Genomic DNA, 5435 nt, shown 5'->3' on the forward strand with positions numbered 1-5435 from the left:
ATCTCGTCCCGCAGCCGACGGCCCGGATGTCTCGCGGCGCGCGCACAATTCTCGCGATAGTGGAGCGAAGACGGCCGTGCGCGCCTGGGCGCTGGGCGAGGCTGGGGCGCGCGGGAGAGGCGCGAAGGTGGCCGAGGTGGCGGGCGGTGCGTGGCCGCTGCCGGGCGGTTGGCGTCAGCCGACGTTCCAGCCGAGTGCCGGCACCGGTAATGCTGGGTGGGTAGAGCCGCCCGGCGGGTCTCCTCCCAGTAACCTGTACGGATCTGAGGGGGTCTTGGGATGACGGAGGAGAGCTTCGGATGAGATGTGAGCGGGAAGGGCTTCACTCAGGGGGCGGTGAAGACTGGCACAGCTGGCCGGGGAGCCGTGGGTGCCCAACCTGCAGGCACCCACAGGTTGGGTGGGCCCTGAGCAGCCTGACGTGGTGGCTCTGAGACTGGGTGGGCTCTGAGCTCCTTCCAGCCCGAACCATGACGTGATCTGAAGGAAATACTGCATCCCTCGGGCTCCTGGGCTCGGTGTGACGTGCTGTGGGCTTCTTGTAGTGCTCAGCGCTGGGCACACGCATTCTGTAAACTGTTGCCCGTGGTTTCTGTTGCGTGGAAAAGCTTTTAGTGAGCTACTGATGCTTCTTGGAAAAAGGCACTTCCTTTAGTATGGAGAAAGACTTAAACAGCTGCCTAATGTAAATAAATGAAATAATCGGCCAGTGCAGCTACTGGTGGATTCAAATAAATTAGAAAGGGGTAAATTGTACTTAGAATTTCCCTTAATATTACGTATTGGAAAGACCAAGCACATATGCTTTCCATTTCTGGGCTTGGCTTTTCCAAGAATAGTCTTGTATTAGGTTAAATTTAAGTCTGATGTTTTGTCCTAGGCTAGTGTTAGAGATGTGTGTTTCTGATGTGATAACTTAAAAAAAGTGAGTTATTGTATCAAAATTGGAGAATGTTCATTGTTTTCAGAGAATTTACACTTAAATTATTTAATAAAGTGTTGTGAATTTCTTATTTCAAGAGTAAAACAAAAATTCTGTAAAATGATGTGAAAACACAATCACAGAATTGTTTGAGTTGGAAGGGACCCTTAAAGGCCACCTAGTCCAACTCCTTGCAGTGAACAGGGACACCTACAGCTCCATCAGATGCTCAGAGCCCTGTCCAGCCTGAGCTGGACTGTTTCCAGGGAATGGAACATCCACCATCTCTCCAGGCAACCTCAGGGTGCCAGTGCCTCATCACACTTATTCTAAAAAAATATCTTTATGTCCAATCTGAATCTTCCCTGTATGCATTCACAAATGTTCACAGATGCAGGATGAGCAAATATCAGGGACTCAGAATTACTGAGGTCAGAAGGGAGCTCTGCAGGAGAATGTTCTAAATTCAACTCAGAGCAAGAGCCCGTTGCTTGTGGTATATCCAGTTCAGTTTGGAAGGTCTCCAGGCACAGGCTCCAAAGCCTGCGGGCAACCTATGCTGGTGATCAACCACCCTCCCTGAATAAACATACATATTTTTATTATTATTATTTCTGTTATCTCAGTCTGTGTTCTATCTTCAGTTCTGTTGCATCTCCTCCTGTCAGTGGTAACCACTGGGAAATCTGGCTGTGTCTTCACTCTCTCGTCACGGTGATGCTTACACACAGTGTTGAGATCCCCAGGACTTCAGGGGGTCTCTCAGGGCTGAGCTGTCCCAGCTCTCAGACTGACCTCATGCAGCAGTGTTTCCAAACACTGTAGGTAGATGACTTCAGTGAATTATTTATTAAAAGAATATGTAGTAGAGGAAAAGGAAAAGAAGTATTTCTTGTATTCATCATAAAAAAGAAGGGTTATGAGTCCAAATCTTAAAAAAAAAAAAAAAAAAGTCTTGCAGTTCACCTCTAATATAGCCAACAGCAACTGATTAATGGCACTCCTAATACAGGGCAAGAGAACCAACGGTCTCTTGGAGTTCACCCTCAGCTTTCATTAACTTTCTTCTGTGGTAGCCTGGACAGTATTGTGCAGTTTTTGATCTGTATTAAGTTATAACATGTCATCATTTTATTATCAAAGGGAATGACTCAGCCTTGCCACCATTTGTAGGATTTGATTTCCCAGGCAACGATGCAGTTTATTACAGTGCTAAAATTAATTATATCTGCCCTCTTAATATATGCTTGGGGCTCAATATCTGAACCACCATTTTCAAAACAAAGGGATTTATGTCTCGGATCAGGTATCATAAAAGAACAGCTGTAACAAATAAAGCACAGTTCTGTTATGAATCTAAGAAGTTCCTTCTGTTAGAAGTTTTTGAATGCTTGATTTATGTGAAAAATGACCTAATGTGCTTGCATTTAAGAGAATTCTAGCATGACAATTTATTATTAGTGGGCTGTATTAACAATCACCATTTATTTGTCTAAAATTTCAGATTCTTAAACATTTGGAAGAGAAAGTTGGAAATGGAAATGCAGCGATGTGCTCTGTAGGCTGGTGTGCAGACTGCAGGCTGTGCTGGAGACGGCACAGCGCTGAGTGAAGGGCTCCCACCTGGTGAGGCCAAAGTCCCACATGTTTCCTGGCTTAGTTTGGCAGCTCCCTGCTGCCTGTCCTCACCCTCGGTCACGGGATTTCTTTTCTCCTCCTTTCTGCCAGGCGTGTCCCTTATTGGATGCTTCCAAGAACAAGTGAAAATCCCTAGTTGAGGAGAAAGGCATCCGGTTGGGTGTTCATTTTATGTCACTGTATTGCATTTGACACGTTCTGAGCAGATCCCATGGCTGTAGACCTGGAGCAAGATGAAAGGTGGAAGTGCGTGCCCGGGTGTGATGGGAACAGGGAGGAATGCAGCAGGGTCTGACCCACTGCTGGCAGTGAGATGGTCAATTGCTTCACCTGCTCTTTGCCTTTTAGATTTTGAGTGTTGAGGAATGTCTCTTGCTTCTCTGGGATGCTGTGTTCTATGCAAGCCCCCCCTGGTGCACACTGAAGGAAAATGAAAGCTTTTAGCTGAGGTTGTGAGCTGGAGTGAGACGCTATATGCAAGTGAGTCTCTGGCCTTTGTTGCTGGAAAGAGATAGCCAAATTATGAATCAAACATTTTCAGATATGAATGTCTTGAGAACTGAAACAGGTGATTTCAGAAGTGTGAATTTCTGCTTTAAGAATTGTTAATGCACATTTCCCATTGAAGTGGTTTTGTAAATAGTGAACTTTAATTGCTTACTGGGACATTTCAGAAAGGTATGAATGAGATCACATGTTGGTGCCACTGGGATACAGGACTGGGCAAACCTGCTGCAGCCTGCAGGGAAGTGCACTGTCAGTCAAGCAGCCTCCTGGCCGATGAAATAATTACTGTATGTAAGTTGTGATTGTAAGGGGGAAAACAAAAGAAGCCAGCTGATGTTGTGTTACTTAAAACTTTGTAGGCACAAAAGAAAAGATAAAAATTAATGGAAAGTGTCCTGAGAAAAATACAGAAATGAGTGGCACAGATGGGCCTCGAAAATCAGTGGAAAAGGTAAACCTCACAGCTACTATGAAAGCTGTAGTAGATGACCAGAACAAGGAACACTGAGTTAATTGGACCTGCATTTCAGTTCAAAGGAGCTGCCTTAGCCTCACCTTTTGCAGCACATTATGCTCAGATTCCCAAGGCTCCCATGGCTTGTGGGCTGCTTTTGTGAGTTCTTGCTAACCACAACTATGTATTATTCCTTAATTTAGTATGGTTGTGTATGTGTCCAGAAAAGCATGTTTGATAGAGGACTTGGTCTTTGTCTTAACTGTGGAAAGCTCAATTAGCATGTTTTGGCAAGAGCATAAACATCTTCTGAATATCTCTGCAGTCAGCTTGGAAAGAAGAAACTCAAATTTGATGGAGTTGCTACTGCAGACAGGCTTTACCTGCTGGTAGAAGAACAGTGCATTTTCTTTGCAAATGTGATTGCTGGTATTTCCTGCATTTTGTGCTTTGGTAGCATCCTTTCAGTACCTGAAGGGGGCCAACAGGACAGCTGGGGTGGGATTTTTTATAAAGGCATGTAGCAACAGGCCAAAGGGAAGTGAGTTTAAACTGGATGAGGATAGATTTAGACTAGATGGTAGGAAGAATTTCTTTACTGTGAGGGCGGTGAGACACTGGGATGGGTTGCCCAGAGAGGCTGTGGATGCCCCCTCCCTGAAGGTATTCAAGGCCAGGCTGGATGGGGCTGTGAGCAACCTGGTCTAGAGGGAGGTGTCCCAGCCTATAGCAGGGGGTTGGAACTAGCTTGGAACAAAGATCCCTTCCAACCCAAACCATTCTGTGATTCATATGATTATGATGTGATGAATCCATCACAGGTACACTTTATATTCAGAATGCTCTGTGTAGATTAGACTTCATTACAGTCTGAATTTTCTGCATTCTGGACCAAAGTTGATGTAGATTTCAAACAACCTTTAGAACACTTTTCATTAAAGCTTCACTTGATTAAGATGTTCGCTGTCCTGTTTTGTACTGGGGTGATTTGGGATCATAAAACGCACTGTAATTGCTGGGGTTTGTGGTCCTGTTCAACTCGCATGTACTGCGGGGAGGGGAATGAGTCAGCATGGGCTCACACCAAAGCCCAGTGCGGATGGTACCACAGCTGGGCAGCTCAGCACACGAGTGCATTCAGGTAGTGGATGAGGTGCAGTTGTTTCACACCCCTAAGGGAAGGAAAGCCAAGGAGTTGAGGGAGTTTGAAGCCATGGTGCAATCTGCATTGGCCAAGGGTGCATAAATGCCATCAGCCGCGTAGTTGAGGAATGCTCCTGGATCCCCAGCACGTGCTAACTTCTCACATGAGAGCATTTGTCAGTAATGCTGGTGTCATTGGGTGCAATTTGAATGGGAGTTTTCATTCAGCTTCAAGATGAATACCTTCATGTGCATGTCCTTTTGTGATCTGGATCCATCGCATCTGAAAAGTCAGACAAAGCTTTGTGATGAAGGTCAAGCTTCGTGATTTCACCACGTTAGTGAAACACAGCTTTCTGTAAAATCTGGGCTAACTTCACAGAATCACAGAATCACAGAATGGCCAGGGTTGGAAAGGACCTCAAGGATCATGAAGCTCCAACCCCCCCGCTCCAGGCAGGGCCACCAACCTCCACATTTAATACTAAACCAGGCTGCCCAGGGCCCCATCCAACCTAGCCTTGAACACCTCCAGGGATGGGGCATCCACAGCCTTTCTGAGCAGCCTGTTCCAGCACCTCACCACTCTCATAGTAAAGAACTTCCCCCTGACATCCAACCTAAATCTTCCCTCCCTCAACTTAAAACCATTTCCCCTTGAAGTTGCTTTACAGAGAACTTCCTAAAAGAACAGCTGCGAGCAGCATGCACTTCCTGCAGAGCCAAGAGCAGCCATCTAATGTCAGCATGCAGCCATGAGTGGCTTTGGAA

At 46.0% G+C, this 5435-nt stretch overlaps 1 long non-coding RNA gene across 1 annotated transcript; it reads left to right on the forward strand.

The window, feature by feature from the left end:
- Nucleotides 1-6: 6 nt before the first annotated feature.
- On the forward strand, nucleotides 7-4156 carry LOC116216206. Its single transcript, XR_004158653.1, has 3 exons — nucleotides 7-306; nucleotides 2427-2548; nucleotides 2651-4156. It is a non-coding gene; the product is annotated as an uncharacterized LOC116216206 (long non-coding RNA).
- Nucleotides 4157-5435: the final 1279 nt, after the last annotated feature.

Source organism: Meleagris gallopavo, chromosome 1 (assembly GCF_000146605.3).
Source record: "Meleagris gallopavo isolate NT-WF06-2002-E0010 breed Aviagen turkey brand Nicholas breeding stock chromosome 1, Turkey_5.1, whole genome shotgun sequence".
NCBI classification, from domain to species: domain Eukaryota; kingdom Metazoa; phylum Chordata; class Aves; order Galliformes; family Phasianidae; genus Meleagris; species Meleagris gallopavo.